Genomic DNA, 16,906 nt, shown 5'->3' on the forward strand with positions numbered 1-16,906 from the left:
GAGCCCTGACACAGACAAGGGATTTTTTTCATCACTAGGTTGTGTGTAAATCTAATGAATCGAGCAAACATTTCCATATGTTCTCTTCAGCAGTTGGGACCTGGATTTCTACTAAACAATAACTCGATTTGAAGGTGTTCTGTGTTTTTTTCAAGGCTTACCTGGCCAGAGGAGGAGGAGCTGGTGAACAGAGCAGGCTTGCTCCTGTTGCTGTGTAAACAAGTGACTTGTAGGACAGGTTTGGAGGAGGGGACCAAGTTGTAAGATGTCCTTAACTGCTCTGGAAATGAAAGATAACTACTGAGGGTTTGTGTCAGCGAAGCAGAGGGAATATCCATTTAAATTGTGCAATTTATCCCAAAACACTGCATTTCTGCCCTTATTTTCCAAGAGAGTAGTTGGAAAGTGACTTAAAAATAACATCCAAATTCTGCACATCTGCCTGATGAAATTTTCCACAGTGTAAATGTAATTAATTAATTTTTAAAATTAATGTACCCCCAAAAGTACTTAATGTAAAACAGCAGTAAAATACAACCAAACACCAAATTAAAAAGTAGCAAGAATTATATGATGTCTTTTGCCACTTTTGTTGCATTGAAGAAAACTGGCAAGAGGGCGAGGACACCCCTCGACTGGGCTGGAGCTTCACCGTGTCCACTCTGTCCCTGCTGGGCTCTGAAGCACAAAAACAGAGACCTGGGGCAGGTTCTACCGAGATTTGAACTCGGATCGCTGGATTCAAAGTCCAGAGTGCTGACCATTACACCATAGAACCGGGTGGTGCATCTGCTCCCCGCCAGCCCCCACAATTAATCCATAATGAATAAATCCCACTTGGAAATCGCTGTTTGTTCTGTTCCTTCTGCCCGTGAACCCGGGATGGCTCACGGGAATCCAACACGACCCAAATATTCTGGTTGCTCCGAGTTTGTGCGGCATTCGTTGTCTTTATAGAATCGTGGAATGGTTTGGGTTGGAAGGGACCTTAAAGATCATCCAGACCCAGCCCTGCCATGGGTAGGGACACCTTCCACCACCCCAGCTTGCTCCAAGCCCTGTCCAACCTGGCCTTGAATGCTGCCAGAGCATCGAGTTTCTCTGGGCACCCTTGCCAGGGCCGTGCCACCCTCTCAGGGAACAATTCCTTCCCAATTTCCCTTCTAATCCTCCCTCTGGCAGAGTGAAGCCATTCCCCCGTGTCCTGTCACTCCATCACCCCTGGTGAAACGAGGGCAGAAAGCAAACAGGAACTCTGGGGAACATCTGCTGTCAGAGACACCCCAAAAGAGCTCCCTGAGAGCTCAGAGATCCCTGCAGAGCTCAGCAGCTGCCACCAGCTGTGCTGATGCAGAATTTAGAACTCTATTTCCACACAGGCGATTCAAAGCACAGAAAGAAAAGGAAACAATATGCTGTGACATGTCTGGGATTCTTCAGATAATATCAGATAAGTCAGAAAGTACTAACCTGGCTGCAATAAATAGATATGGGGGGAAAAAAATAGGAAAACTCCATGATTAGTTACTATTCTGCTTTAGACATTTATTTCACGAGGCATGTGATGTTTATGGCATGGAATGTTCACGCCATTCTAGCAGTCCATTTAAAGTCACTTTGCATGGTTCTCAGCCGGAAATAATTGTGTCAGTGGCAAAAACTTTCAGGTTCCACCGAGATTTGAACTCGGATCGCTGGATTCAGAGTCCAGAGTGCTAACCATTACACCATGGAACCACACAATATGACCCCCTGAGCCGCGCCTACTGAGCCAAACCCAGGAAAAGCCAATTCCATAATTTCCATGGATGTGTGAATGAGATTCCTGCCTTGGTTTTCTTCCATGTATTCCTCACGTACTCATTCCATGTAAGAATCCCACTGGTTATTTATCACATTCTGATAACAACCCCACTGAGCAGCACTGTGCCATTAACTACATTCATGGAGCATTTTTCCTCAGATCATGTCATCCAGAGGCCAAATACATACTTTCAGTACCATGTACATTGACTTATATGTTTTCCCATTTTTGTTTTTTATTTTGCTTTCCTGCGTTTTGTGCTGACAGTCTGCTTGCTATGTCCGGCATTGCCACCACGTTTCATTTAATCTGGCAAGACAGGGAAAAAACTACAAATGTGTGCAAAGAGCTTTTGATGATTGATTAAAGACAAGGATCTCTCCCAGACAAAGGCATGAAGATGCTCAGAGGAGCAATTCTTCTGTGAGGAAAGGCTGACAAAACTGGTGCTGCTCAGCCTGGAGCAGAGTAGGCTCCCGGGGGCCTTGTGACCTTTTAGTTTATAAGGGAGCTTTCTTATGAAAGATAAAGAAGAGAGATCCACTAGGGTGCTCAGGCAGTGGCACACGGTGCCCAGAGAGGTGGCACATGTCCCATCCTTGGAGACATTCAAAGCCAGCTTGGACAGGGCTCTGAGAAACTTGGTGAGTCCCTGATCATGGCAGGGTGGGACTAAATGGCATTTAAGGGTCCCTTCCAACCCAAACCATCCTGATTCCGTGAGACCTTCAAATGAAACTAAAATAAGCTGTGCACACCCCAGCGCTCTGTCTGTCCTTTACTCGCACCACCTATACCGCATGAGGCCGAGATTTCAGCAAAAACAACTCGTACCAGCCACAGTCCTGTCCCCCACACCCAAAACTAACCAGGAGAGAGGAGAGGACGGGCGCTGTGGCGTGAGAAAAACGAAAACACTGTGCTAGCAGAGGATGGTTTCGATCCATCGACCTCTGGGTTATGGGCCCAGCACGCTTCCGCTGCGCCACTCTGCTGCTCATACTGACCATTCCTCCTGCCCCTCATTAGAATGAAAATCGCTACACGGGCCTTGGTCACCGACGAACACGTCCCCTGCCTGGCCACGCGGTCCCGCTGCAGCTGCCCGCTCCCGAGATACACCCCACATACAGCAGGAGTAATGGTCATAACTTAAACTCGAGAAGTTTCGCCTCAGCAGGAGGAAGAAGCTCCTGACGCTGAGGGTGGCGGAGCAGCGGAACGGCTGCCCAAGGAGCGGTGGAGTTTCCCTCTCTGCAGACATTCAAACCCACCTGGACGCGCTCCGGTGTCACCTGCTCCGGGTGACCCTGCCTTGGCCGGGGGCTTTGATCTCCACACGGACCTTCCGACCCGAACAATTCTGTGGTTCTGCGGAACGAGAACGGCTTCAGCCACCCGCTCTCGCCACAGGTCGGCAATATTAACTCATTTAGGTCCGAACCACCGATGTGGCACCGCAGAAAGTGTCACATTCCCAGCTGCGTACGGCCGAACGTGACTGTGAACCCCGCCGGGGGGTTATTGACACAGAACGGCCCCGTGAGGAGCCTGGTACCGCCCCGCCCCAGAGTGCTTTGCGCGTATTTACATACAGCAGCGCTATTTGCATAACCCCGGTTAGGCGGGATTTGGGGGTCTGTTCCCCCCTTTCCGCCATCTCCTGCCCGCCAGACCCTCGGAACAGTCGGGGTGCTGTGCACGGCTGCTGCTGCTCCCACTGACACTGCCGGTTTGTCCCGACATGGTCGCCCTAACTTTGCGGAACCAGAATCCTGGGGGTATAAATGGCGGCGGGTATGCGCTGAGATTCGTGCTCGCTTCGGCAGCACATATACTAAAATTGGAACGATACAGAGAAGATTAGCATGGCCCCTGCGCAAGGATGACACGCAAATTCGTGAAGCGTTCCATATTTTTTTCTCCCTCTTATCCGGCCCTCCAAGCCTGGAAGAGGAAGCTTCGAGGTGACCGCACTCTCCATAACACATGAGGGTCAGGGGAGAGGAGATGACCTGGAGTGGCACCTGGGGAGATCTGGTGGAACATCTGGAAGATTTTCTTATCGAAAAGGGAAATTAAAAATCAGAATGGGCTGCTCAGGGTGGAGTCACCCTCCCTGGAGGTGTTCAAGAAACACCTGGGCATTGCACTCAGTGCCGTGGTCTGGCTGACAGGGTGGTGTTTGCTCACAGGTTGGACATGATGATCTCAGAGGTTTTTCCAACTGATTCTGTGATTCTGAGAGTCCTCTCTGGCACCCCAGCAGCCCCCAGGACCCCCCAAGACACAGCCAGGATAACAGTGGGTCCCCAGCAGCTCCCTAGACACACAGCCAGGATAACAGTGGGTCCCCAGCAGCTCCCTAGACACACAGCCAGGATAACAGTGGGTCCCCAGCAGCCCCTAGGAACGTCAGAGACACAGCCAGGATAACAGTGGGTCCCCAGCAGCCCCTAGGAACGTCAGAGACACAGCCAGGATAACAGTGGGTCCCCAGCAGCTCCCAGGACCCCCAGAGACACAGCCAGGATAACAGTGGGTCCCTTACTCCATCCTGCTGTCCCGGGCCAAGGTCCCACTGAAGGGGGGAAGAAAACTGGCAAGGTTTCTTGGTCCCTGAAGGCAACAAGGATGGGCACTGAGGTGCCTTGGGAGGGTGTCTGAGCTGGCTCAGCCCCTCTGCACCACACAGAACATGTTCTCCCCAAGAGACCCAAAGACCGTACCCCAGCTGGGCACAGAAGTTTTCCCTGCAGTAACAAATTCACCATGGTTGCTGCAGAGAATTGACTCACAAATGAGAGTGTTTGCCCTGCAGGGACTCACCTCCAGACTCAGGTTGTGGTGCTGCCACATGTTAGTACTGTGAAAGATGCACATTTTATGATTGGCTTTTTGAAATATTAAAATGAATATTATATATGTTGTGTTAGAAAGTAATGCTGTTAAATATAGTTTTAGGTTATAGCAAAATGTTAAAATAGAAACTATGCTATGTAGGATACTTCTTTTTCTTAAGAAAGGACTCGCAGTGAGATAGCAGTCACAGAGGAAGGGAATTTATTGCTCCATTATCAGGAGAAATGAACTTCTTCCCACCTCACTCAGCCATTAAGACCCCGTTAGGATTCAGAGGAAGAAGCTGACACTGACCAGACAGAATCCTGTGTGTGAATGGAATTTATGCATCATGTATGAGATGTATGAATACGCAACAGGTTATTGCTTTTAAGGGTTGATCCTTTGTTAACATGTGTCCTTTCTCAGGCTTATTTTGCCCAGAAAAAGGTACCCAGACCATCCATAACTGTTTGTTTCTATTGCCTCATATTGTCCTAATCCAAATTGTCCAAGTTATTATTACTCTAATTATATTACTATTTTTATAAGCATTTCATTACTATTAAACTTTTAAAATTTTCAAAACAAGTGATTGGTGATTTTCACAGTACCTTTTGTATCTGATCTTCTCCTCACTGTGCTTTGCTTCCTCTGGCTCTGGCACTTCCAGGCTCTCCTGACCACTGCATGGCACACACCTCACAGATGGGCATTCTCTAGTTCTCACTATTTCCTTCTGAGGATTGTCTCCCCAAATTGGCTTTATTTTCATGCAGGGTGTTCCTAAGCAAAGCAGTGGGACTCTGCTCCACAGAACAGCAAACCCCCTGGGCATTGCTCAGCTGCTTCCCTGATGGAAGGAGTGGCTCTTGCTCAAAAACTTCCCGTTCTGTAATTCTCCTTCTTTCTCCACACTACAGCATCTCACTCTTGTGGGATTTGGTGCTGGCTACCAAAAGAACAGGGCAAAATTTGAGCAAAAAGAGCAGCACTGAAAGCACAGGTACCATCCAGAGTTACCAGGGGCCAAAAAACTCGAGTTCCTTTGCCTAGAGGGTGTGCAACAAAGCACTGAATCGAGATGGACTGCTTCCCTTAAAGATCTACAGCTACTGTAAGAAAATGGGGAGGTATTTTTGGAATAACTCTTTTATGGAATAAGGCTTTTATGAAGAGGTAGTGCTTTTTTGGCTTTGGCACTGGGGATTTTGTTTTAATTCTGCCTGAATCCTGTGATGGGGTGAGTGAAGCTAAATGAGGTGGGTGCTTTTTGAAAGAAAAAAGCAGAACAGAGGCAGATGGCGAGGGGGAGAAAGTAAAATAGGAAACATGAAACAAATATATTGTTAGAGATGCCATTTTTCTGTAGTAAAAATGCTTCAGCTTCTTGGTTTGATTCACTGTTCTTTTTTTCTTTTTACTTCATGTTTTCTGCCTGTTTTATTGCATGTTAGGTACCACACAGCATAATTCAGTTTCTTTTTCATACAAAAATTATTAATTCTCTTCGGATATTATGATAACAGATAGAAGGAAGTTGGGAAGCTCATGTGAAAGAATTTAAATGTGATGAATCATCCAACCTCAGCAGGGAACAATAAACATGAGGAATTCTACTTTGTTATTACGTGGATTAGGCTGCTCAAGGTGCAGTCAGAGTGCAAGTCTTGGCTTCACTTTCGTTAAAATTGGCAGGTATGATTGTCCCTCTCTTGTTTAGATAAAATTTTTCAAATATTGCTTGCTAACTTAGTCTGAGTTTTTAGTTATTATTTTAAAACACAGGCTCTGTCAGCAGGAGTGTGTGGAGGTGCCAAGGAATGCGGTTTTCTCATATGTCACTGCTGGAACACACTGTGACAACAGGGATTGCAAATTCTCACTGCATTTTCTTTCTCTTCGTGTCACTGATGTAGTATTTTCACAGGTAGGTCGTATTTCAAACACCATTTGTTCTTCAGAGCAAAATTCTAGTTTTGTCTTTGAATCTGGCCTTTCAGAAGGTAAGATAACCACACAGTATTTTGGATATCCATCCCGCGAATTGCTGCTTGGGAAAACAGTAGATTTTTTATTGTGCATACATAACTGAAGTTTGTTATTAATCAAATATTAAAAAAAAAACCCCATACTGGGTTACTTATTCCTCTGGGCTTCAGTGAAGGGCTGAGAACAGTTTTTACCTGAGCGCCACAGGCTGCTCCCTCAGGACAAGTTTCAAGTCATTGTCCTGCTTTAACACTTAAAATCCTTTTTTTTGGACTTTTTCCTTAAAACTGGGGCGGGCCCCTCACGTCACCCTGGCGCCATCACCGCGCGCCGCCGGTCACATGTCCTTTGTTTACCCCGGTCACTGCCGCGACGGGTGAGGGACGGACTGACCAACCCCGACCGACAGACCGACCACCTAGCCGGGGGCAGCGGGAGATTGGCGTGGGGGAAGGAGGGAATGGCGGCGGGGAAAGGGTGTACCCCGCAGGGGCGCTGTGAGGGCTTGTCCTCTCTCGGGCGGTGTGAGGTGCGCTTGTCCGCCTTGCGGAGCAGCGAAAGGGGCTGGTGTCCCCTCAGGGATGCATGAGGTGGGAATGTCTGTGTCTGTGTGTATGTCTGTGTGTGTATCTGTCCTATGACGGGTGTGAGGCGCGAATGGGCCCTCCTGTTAGGAGCGGTGTGAGGCGAGAATGGAGCCTCCCACTAGGAGCGGTGTGAGCCGGGAATGGCTCCTCCTCTCCTCAGGGGCGGTGTGAGGCGGGAATGGCTTCTCCTCTCTCCTCTGGAGCGGCGTGAGGCGAGAATGCTCCCTCCTCTGCCCTCAGGAGCGGCGTGAGGCGAGAATGGTCCCTCCTCTGCCCTCATGGGCGGTGTGAGGCGGGAATGTCTCCTCCCCTCAGGGGCGGTGTGAGGCGGGAATGTCTCCTCCCCTCAGGGGCGGTGTGAGGCGGGAATGGCTTCTTTCGCTTCAGGGGCGGTGTGAGGCGGGAATGGCTTCATTCGCTTCAGGGGCGGTGTGAGGCGGGAATGTCTCCTCCCCTCAGGGGCGGTGTGAGGCGGGAATGGCTTCTTTCGCTTCAGGGGCGGTGTGAGGCGGGAATGTCCCCTCCCCTCAGGGGCGGTGTGAGGCGGGAATGTCTCCTCCCCTCAGGAGCGGCGTGAGGCGGGAATGGCCGCTCACTCCCGTCCGGAGCGGCGTGCGGGGCTGTCCCCACAGTCCCTCGCCGTGTTCCGCCTGGAAGCGGCCCGGTTCTGTGCCATTTCTCCCGGAGAGACACCGAGCGGATAGACCCGAGCGGGTGGGCACGGGTCGGAGCTGCCGGTGCGGGGCTGCAGCGGGTGCGTGACTTGCGAGGAGCCGAAGCTGTTCGGCCATCGGTTCTCGCTGTGCTGGCTCGGGACGCTGAGGTACCAGCTGTTGTTCTGAGCTGCCTTTCAATAAAGCCTGTCCTTTATTTTCAGGCTCAGCATGTCCCTCCCAGCAAAGAGATGTGGAAGGCCCCCGGTGTTGTCTTTTCTGGAAAAGAAAAAGAGAAAGCGTAGTCTTGATAGAAGAAGGGGGAAAACAAGGATTTATGTGGGAAATCACATTGAGCGGTAGCTGACGCTCAAGGAGAAGTTGGATCTCAGAAATGACACAGAAGTCGCAGGGTTTTTACTGGGTATGTGAGTAGATTTTCACGATATTCCTGTTTGCTAATAGCAAGTAAATAATTCTGAATGTTGAAACCAATTGCATTTTTTCTTTCTAGATATGACAGCTACAACCTGTTGGCAAAAGCTCTGCTCTGTCCCCTCTGAGGGTGCAAGAAGGATCACTGGGGAGGAAGAAAGAGCATTGTTAGCCAGCACTCCTTTAATAGCAGCAGATGGAATGTTAGTATTGTCCTCTCCTTACTTGGGAAGGGTGGATAAAATATTTTTCTTGGTACCACTTGAAGGACTGTAGCTGACGTTTAAAAATAATGAGATAAAAGTTATATATAAAAAGGAAAATATACAAGTGATTTTAGTTAAATTGAAGGTGCTGAATATCTTTTGTTCTTACTTTTGATTTTAGTAGGTGAACAAGTTGGGGTTTGGAAAGCAATTCTGTGGCAGAGAAGAATCCTTGGAAGCTAGGTCAGGAGCAAATAAATACCAGTGCTGATGAAGCTGAAAAATTCAGGTACATTCTTCAAAATAGCATTTTTCTCTGGCACTTTAATTTTATTTTGGAGTGCAGCAGTAACTGAATCCCTGAGACTGATTTGATACAGGTGAGACAGAGGGTTTGTGTTTTATTGAACAAAAGTTATGTAAGTTATGTTCAGCCTTCTGAGATGTGAGAAAAATTGTGAAAAATTGTTTGGTATGAAAACAACTTTGTTGCCCTAAGGCAGTGAGGACACTTTGGAACACTCATGATACCAGTGTGGAGGTTCTAAATCCCACCAAATGCATAAAATGCTGGGCAGATGATCAGGCATGTACACAGTGGTAATTGTACAAGGCTAAGGAGCAGCTGCTGCCTGAGAATGAGGAGAGTAAAAAATAAGAGGAGTTTAATGAGACAGGCATCCTAGGGCATGCTGTGTTATTCCAGGGAATATTTCCTACCAGGAGCAGTTGTATAACCTCACTATGGGGAAAATGGTTTGTGTTTCAGTGTCTGAACCCCACATCAGTGGTGACACTGTTGGCTTTGTCTTTGGCTCCCAGGAGAGCAGTGAGGTGAGTGCTGATGTCACTGGGTTCTTGCTGGCTGTGGGATGTCCACACAGGGGTCAGATCAGTTGCTTGGTAGCTGAACTTGCACATTAAAAGACCAAACTCAATTGCTAACTCAGTGTTTTTAAAAATCTGGGCAAATAGAAAATAGTGAGTTTTCTTCAGTGTCTATGTTAATGCTTACTTATTCCTTGTTTTCAGAGGTGTGGTAGTGCCCTTCCTATTGAAGGGAGGTGATGCAGGTGAGTATTTCCTGCTTCCCAGGCTCTTGGCTGTCATCTTTTCCTGTTGTTGTTTTGTTTGTATTTGAATTAATAACCATAAAGCAGCTGTTGTATTCCAGGCTTTTTACTCTTGAGTCTAATTTTAGGTTGGCTAAGCAGTAGCTATTAGGGGACTGCACACATCAAAGACAGTGGAGGAACAATGCTTAAATTCAGCTTTTTGGTGGCTCAGTGTTTGGTTTCTGCCTTGGTTTTGGAGCCTGCTGACATTGGCTTTCAGCAGCTGTAGGGAATTAAGTTGATGGAGAAGCACTGGGGGAGTCAAGTAGATTCTTGCCAGGTGAAATGGGATGGTTTTTGGAGTTGTGGCTGTTGTGAGGAGTTGGCAGGCTGATATAACAGGAAGGAAGGAATGCCCTGAAATTCTAATTTAAAGGGGCATTAGCAGGGCAAAGCCAAATGGAATGGTTACCAACCACATCCAGTAAGGCTTCCAGCCCTTCTCCAGTGCTTTTCCTGTTATTAGCTTCTAACTTTAACACTTGGAATTTAACCAAGCTTATTTAAAATTCTTTTTCAGGTGTACATGTAACAATTACAAAGCTGTCAAAGCAGATAATAAACAATATTTTTTAAAAATATGTGTTATTTGCCCTAACACTGAAAAATAATGAGCTGAAGTAGTTGAAGAGGATTTTTTGAGGAAGCTTTGGGGAATTTGAGATTTTTTTACTGTTGTAGAAGTTGAATGATATGGATTTAAAAATTCCTTTACTGTGCTAAAAAGACAAATTCTCATTATAGAACTGCCAATGCCAGAGGGTTGGAACAAGATCTTTAAGGTCCCTTCCAACTCAAACCATTCTGTGATTCTATGAACTTTCCTGGGATTTGATTGTTGTATCTTTTTTTTCTCAATTCAGTAAAAACGAAACCGAATACAAATCCAAAATGGACACTCAGGAGTGTCAGAGCAGCTCAGAGAGGATGGCAGAAGTGTGCAGTGGGATGAGTTGGTGTCAGTCAGTAACAAATGTTGAATTGGGAAGCCCCAACTTTGTGGGAGGCTTCAGCCTGTCCCTGTCTCTCCTAATTTGGCCCTGGCATCTCCTTTTGTAATGATTTTTGGCTTCACAGCTTTCCTCAGCTGTGGGACTTTGCAAGACTCTGTGTTGCAGAGCTTCTCTTCATCTTGAGTAAAGTGTTCTCTGAAAAGCCATGTGATTGCTGTCCAGCTGGAAAGTGCAATTCCCTTGGAAAGCAAATAAACAATCTCCAGGGAAGGTCCAGCAAGCTGTTAATACTACAACTTACCATGGCAAAGGTGATCAGCTGAGGAGTTTCTTAGCAAGCAGGAAAGTGTGAGTTAAATTTAAAAGAAAAAAGGAAAGGGAAAAAAAAAAAAAGCCTGATAAATATAACTTGCTTGGTAGGACAGCTTCCTGTTCTCTTCAAACAAATCAGTTTTCAGTGCCTTGTTTTGACTAGTTGCAATTTTTAATTGGCTTAAAAGATCCTGCATGTACTGCTTTTGATCTTTAGTGTTCATAGTTTGTTTTTAATTAAAGAAAGAAAAAAAAAAGAAAAAAAAAAGAAAAACAACCACCCCCACCCCTGTCAAACCACAATCTGTGGTTGTTTCACTAATGTGGCTTCAAAGGGACTGCAACACAGCTTTTTCTTGCAGACAATTGAGTGCTTAGTGTCAGACAAATCATTTATTGTAAGACTGAATGCTGGTCTGTGTTTCACTGTAGTGAAACCTCTGTATATCATAATACATAAGATGTTGGTCTCTTTCTGGGTACTGCACATAGAAAAGCACAAATGCACTTACTGTGATATTTCCTCTTATTTCCAGGCTAGGAGATTGTATTAAGGGAATGCACTTCCCTAGACATAATGAAACAATATAAATTTATTTCATGTTTAAGTGTTTGAATGTCATATTGTAACTGTTATTACTTGTTGCTTTTCAGGGTGAGCAGCAAGAAGAAAATCAAGCTCTTGCATAATGATACAGGGGCAATTTTTGCTCCATTTTGATTTTGCTATGAGGATCTTGTGAACTGTACAGAATTACTGTAAGTTGTGTGAAATTCTATGTTGTGTTGAACAGCACATTAAACTCAATTACCTAAAGTTTTATTGTGTTATGTCAATGTTGAAGTGTGGAGTGGATTATTTCCCTGGAAGAGTCTGTAGAGACTTCTCTGAGGGGCTACAAAAGAGGACAAGCCCAAGTGCTCATAGGTTAGTCAGAATTTAATAACTTTTTGTAGGTTGTTTTAATGACTGAGTTCCTTACATTTTAGTTAAAACTCAGAAGGGTTAAGATAGAAACAATATTCTGGTGTCTGTTGCAGCATCAAGTGTGCTTCCATCTGAATGTGTTTCTTGGAATGCTTCTCTTTAGGAACAAATGTAACATATCCCATGTATTGGAAGGCACAAATGGAAGGGAAATGATGGGTAAAAATGCTGGACTGTAGATTGCATTGGTGCCTTTGAGAAAATGGGTAATTGAGATCAGCTACTGTGGTGCTTATCTAAAATCTGTCATTGAATCATTTGATGTCTAGCTTTGCTTTTGATAGTACAGAAGCTGATAGATGAGCTGTTAAGTGATGCATGTTAATTATTTTCTTGTGTCACAGAGATGGAGTAAGAGCAGTACTGGCAGTAACTGGAGTTCTACAGAACGGTGTTGGCAGTTCTGAATGTTTTGTAGTTACCACGTGTGAGTAATCCTGGAGAGGTTTTGAACCAAGAACTTGAGGTTGGTGCAGCATTCAGGGTATTCAATGTTTGGTTATCAGAAGCACAGAAACTTCCAGTGTTCTGATATGAACTTTTTTTTCTTTAACCACACACTTGCATAAGCTTTCAGGTCTTGATCTTACAGTATTCAAGCCAGCTGGGCTTTCCCACCAGCTTAGAACAGCCTCACTGTGGGGAGAAATTCCCCTAATTAGATCATTATAGTCTGCATTCAGTTTTTTAAATCAGCTACTGCACTGGCTGTAAGAAACTGCTGTTGCTCTTAAATATTATCATGAGGCTTTTGAAGTATCTGAATTCAATGTTGCTTTATGAACAATAGATTTTACTGAATGTTGGACAGATAGATTAAAAAAAAAAAGTTGAGAAGGCAGTTTTTTGAGACTTTCTCAAAATGAAAATGCCACTTCTTCTGTATTTGTGTTTTCTCTTTGCTCTGTACCTTTCAGGTTTTTCTTTGACCAAACAATGACTCATGTAAATAACTCAGTTTGGCTCATGGAGGGAGTGGGACTGGTGGCACCTGTGCTCAGTGAAGCCTCTTCCAGTGCTCTCAGATTTTCAATTGTTGGTGTCATTACAGTGAGAAGGGAGGAGGACTCAGCCTTCCCTTACATTTTTCTCCAAAGGCTTCAAGATCAGAAAAATCCACAACTGCATATTCTCAGCCAGTTCAACCTCATTCTTGTGCCTTTTTAAATGCACACTGCAAATATTTCTATTATTTAATGACTTTCTGTTATGCAAATAGAATAGCACTGCCAGTACCTGATTTGTTGAGTTGCACTCACCGTGTAAATTACTGGTAGAATGATTATTCTTGTTCATAGTACTGAAATAGAGCACAACTCATCCCTTACTAAGGCTTCCTCCAAAGCTGCCATGACACTGGCACTTCATGCTGAAGAAAAAGGAAGAGAAAGTAGACTTGTAAACATTTCCCTTTGTAGTGTTACAGTGTGACAGGTGATGTATTTGGGTTGCTCTGTGAGCATACATACACTTTTGAATATCTGACTTCTGTAGAGCAGAATATGATCATTGCTGTTTTCCAGTAAAGTAAAGTTAGAATGGTGAATGGAAATGATTCTGGAACAAGATTCTTTCTTCTGATGGATATGATAAACAGTCAAAATGGCCAAGTCAGGCTTTCTGCTCCTGTGGGTCTGTAAAAATTGTGGAATTTGTCTATGTTCAGATGTCAGAACTAAACCCATAAGAATTACTTACCCTCTTATTACATTGATACATTAAAAATGTAATTTAGGAGAATTATTTAAGCAGAATCATAAGTTGTGCTGTTGGCAATACTGAATACTTAGGGCATAAACCTATAATATTGAATTACAAATAAATACAGGAAATGCAGGAATAAGGTACTTGTTCTTTTTTAGGACAGTTTCCAAAAGCCATAGGCAGAAGAGGATCTCTGATGGAAGTGTAGGAATGCCCTGGTGAATGTGCAGAGTGTTCTGTGAGAGCCATTGCAGGGCTGCCAGGCTGTCCAGGGTCACAGTGCCTCTGGGGTCATGTTCCAGCTCCCAGAGCTGCTGCTGCTCTGCCCTTTTCCTTTCCAGTGTCCCCACAGCCTCTGGCACACTTTGAGTCCATGTGATAAGCTGGGGACAGGAACTCACCTAAACACACCCTCACAAGGGTGGTACCTTTGACTTTTATTTTTTATTCTGTCAGTGCTTTCATGTGGTTTGTTCTGTCACACCAGGGAGGTGCTCTGAGGCTGGGAACCAGTGGCAAGCCCAGGAAATGACACCAGCACTGCAAGCTTGGGATTGAGCTGTGGGCTGAACATTGATCTGGGATGTGAAACACCTTTTCACCTTGTAGGCATGCAGAAAAGCACTGAGGAAAAAGCTGATCCAACTATTCAAGATTATTATGTCAAATTATTCTGGGATCTTAGGCAAATAATACCTATTTTTGGTGACAAATGTAAAGCCTATTGAGCATTAGAAATAGGATATTAAGGGTTTAACTTAAAATGATGAGCTTCCAGAATGCTGATTTTAGGAACTTTTTTCTTCATTTGGCTATTCTGCCTCATGCCTTCCTAATAATAAAAAACAACAACGAGGTGTTAAGAGGAAAAAAAAAACCTGTGATGATACTTAGTAGATGTTTGAAATTCACTTGTTTCAAATTTTGATTACTCTTTCATATCAGATGTTTGTGGTGTAAAATAGCAAAGGTGAGTTCAGTATTTTTGTGTTTAATGGTGAGTTGACACCAGGTGTTCTCAGAGAGAGTGAGTTTTGTTTTAAAAATTCTGTATTGGCAATTGAAAGAAAAAATATTTTTAGATACAAAAATGTCTCTTTTGGATGTCCAGTGATCCTCTCTCCTTCCCTGCTCCCATCCATCCTGATCTTGCTTTATTCAGTTACAGCTGTGAGTGATGTTTTTCTTCCCCTCTTGTGCACTAAATCCTGCCTCTGCAATTACTGCTACTGTTTTACTGGGGGAAAATTGCCTTTCAGTCTTCTCTTACAAAGGAAGAAAATTAATGGAATGAGATTTTCAGCTGCATTTGCATCTCTGGGTTTGTGTAAAGACTGAACAGAATCACAGATTGTAAAAAACAGTTGATAAACTGAGGGAAAAATGTTACCTGTGGAAGGAATTGAAGACTGATACTGGTGCTAATTATAGGGAGCATGTTCTTACCTGTATTTGCTTTTTTCTTTAATCAGAATGGAGCAGAAATCAAAGGATGAGAGTGCATAAATCATGGGATATTACAGAAATACATTTTGTTATACAAGGGCAATTAGGAGATTGAGAAGCCTCTGAGGTAGTGGGTTACAATTGCTGTATTTGAGTTTTGTCACACTGACACAAACTCAGTTCTAATGCTGCCTTCAAAGCTTGGCCAACCTGAGAGAGAGCCAAATCCCCCTGCTATGGAATTAAGAAAGATATCTTTATATTGAACAACATTTCTCTTAAAAGCTGCAGAAAGTAAAACACACAAAAAGGTCAGGCCCAAAGGTCAGGCAGGAAGACCATCACTGGCACCAAACTTGCAAACAAAATCATTTCTGCAGAGCTCTGTAGCAGTATATGACAAAAAATGGAATGATGTGTCACAGGTCAGTTTGCAGAATTGTGCTTACATCAATAATCTGTCTATCTGCTTGCTGCAAATAACTTCTTACTAAGTGTTTTCTAGGGAGGAAAGCAGCCTTATTAAGTAAAATAAAGGCAATTTGAGTGAAAAGTGCCATTAGGGATCTGATGAGGGAAAATACAAATAGTCCCTTGAAACCGATGAGGAGAAAGTTAAAAATTCATTAGAATCCTGGAACTGCCAACACATTAATTAAATTGTTGAATTGCTGAGCTTCTCAAGTCATCCCCAGCACTGACCAGCCCCAGGGCAGGGCCAGCAGTCTGCAGGGCAGGGCTTGTGTAGCTGCTCTATTTACAGACAGCTTCTGAATGTAATAGTAGTTTACAAATATATTTTAGGTTAGAAACTTTAATGGTGATGTGTGAAAGTTGACTGATTTTATGTTTGTGTCCTTGGTTGAAAGGGCAATGTGTTTGTGAGCTGCAGCCTCCTAATATTTCTAATCTATTTTAAACTCTCAGTTTCTGGTTTTATTTCTATCTAAGAATCCTGTTAGAAAGTGGCTGGATTTTATCTGCAAAGCTTTTGCACTCTGCAAGTTTCAGGTGGCACAAACAGCTTGTGAGAAGTCAAAAAAGTCAAAAAAGTCCTGTAGTTCTGTAGCTGATGCTGTGGAATGTGCTCTGCTGTGTACTTGATGCATGTTGCTGTTTTTCTCTAATGCTGCAGTCCATCCTCAGAAAAGCTTTAAGTCCATTATAAAATTGTAATGTATTATGGTCTAGATATTAATTATACACATAGAAATGTTTCTCTTCATGTTAACTTTCCATGATTTCTCCTGAGCAAACTTTGCTCTTCTGTTGTTTGGGATTTATTTTGTTTAGCCATGTGTTCAGGGGAGGTTTGGACATTGGGAAAAGATTCTTCCTGCAGAGATCAGGAGCCTGTGGGGCACTGCCCAGGCTCCCCAGGGAATGGGCACAGCCCCAGGGCTGCCAGAGCTCCAGGAGAGCTGGGACAGCTCTCAGGGTGGGATTGTTGGGTGTCCTGAGCCACAAGTTGGGCTGTGCTGATCTCTGTGGGTGTTTCCAGCTCAGGATATTCTGTGATTCCTTCTCCCAGTTCTGCACCTCACTCAGAGATTTGATGAAATGAAAAGCTGTGTGTTGCTGACTGCAGTGACTGTAACAATCACCAGCAAGTGATTCCACATCCCTCTTGTGTTCAGTTCTGTCACTCCAAACATTCAGCTCCCCTGGCAGCAGGGATGCCCCACAGGAGGCCCTGGATAGAATAGGAGATGAGAAACTCTGGGTCCTCATCACAGGTGGGTTGTTAATTTGTGATTGGAGTACAGTCTGTTGCATCATTCCTTTTGTGAGACTGAAATGAAAATAGAGTATCAAATTAACCACTGGCTAATTCAATTAGCAAAATAATTCAAGGTGGAGGAGATGGGCT

The 16,906-nt window shown here is 44.4% G+C and overlaps 1 long non-coding RNA gene and 4 other non-coding genes across 6 annotated transcripts; 2 read left to right on the top strand and 3 right to left on the bottom strand.

Annotated features, from left to right (window-relative positions):
- Positions 1-706: 706 nt before the first annotated feature.
- Positions 707-778, bottom strand: TRNAQ-UUG (transfer RNA glutamine (anticodon UUG)). The gene has a single exon. It is a non-coding gene; the product is annotated as a tRNA-Gln (tRNA).
- An 887-nt stretch (positions 779-1,665) lies between these two features.
- TRNAQ-CUG (transfer RNA glutamine (anticodon CUG)) lies at positions 1,666-1,737 on the bottom strand. Its single transcript has one exon. It is a non-coding gene; the product is annotated as a tRNA-Gln (tRNA).
- Positions 1,738-2,727: 990 nt separating this feature from the next.
- TRNAM-CAU (transfer RNA methionine (anticodon CAU)) lies at positions 2,728-2,799 on the bottom strand. Its single transcript has one exon. It is a non-coding gene; the product is annotated as a tRNA-Met (tRNA).
- An 818-nt stretch (positions 2,800-3,617) lies between these two features.
- On the top strand, positions 3,618-3,724 carry LOC134429025 (U6 spliceosomal RNA). The gene has a single exon (XR_010030519.1). It is a non-coding gene; the product is annotated as a U6 spliceosomal RNA (small nuclear RNA).
- Positions 3,725-7,797: 4,073 nt separating this feature from the next.
- On the top strand, positions 7,798-13,126 carry LOC134428627 (uncharacterized). 2 transcript variants are annotated; one of them, XR_010030426.1, is made up of 7 exons: positions 7,798-7,938; positions 8,102-8,301; positions 8,392-8,515; positions 8,700-8,807; positions 11,553-11,657; positions 12,231-12,352; positions 12,804-13,126. It is a non-coding gene; the product is annotated as an uncharacterized LOC134428627 (long non-coding RNA). The 2 variants fall into 2 exon arrangements; XR_010030427.1 differs by having other exon boundaries at positions 12,231-12,313.
- Positions 13,127-16,906: the final 3,780 nt, after the last annotated feature.

Source organism: Melospiza melodia, chromosome 24, assembly GCF_035770615.1.
Source record: "Melospiza melodia melodia isolate bMelMel2 chromosome 24, bMelMel2.pri, whole genome shotgun sequence".
Lineage (NCBI taxonomy): Eukaryota > Metazoa > Chordata > Aves > Passeriformes > Passerellidae > Melospiza > Melospiza melodia.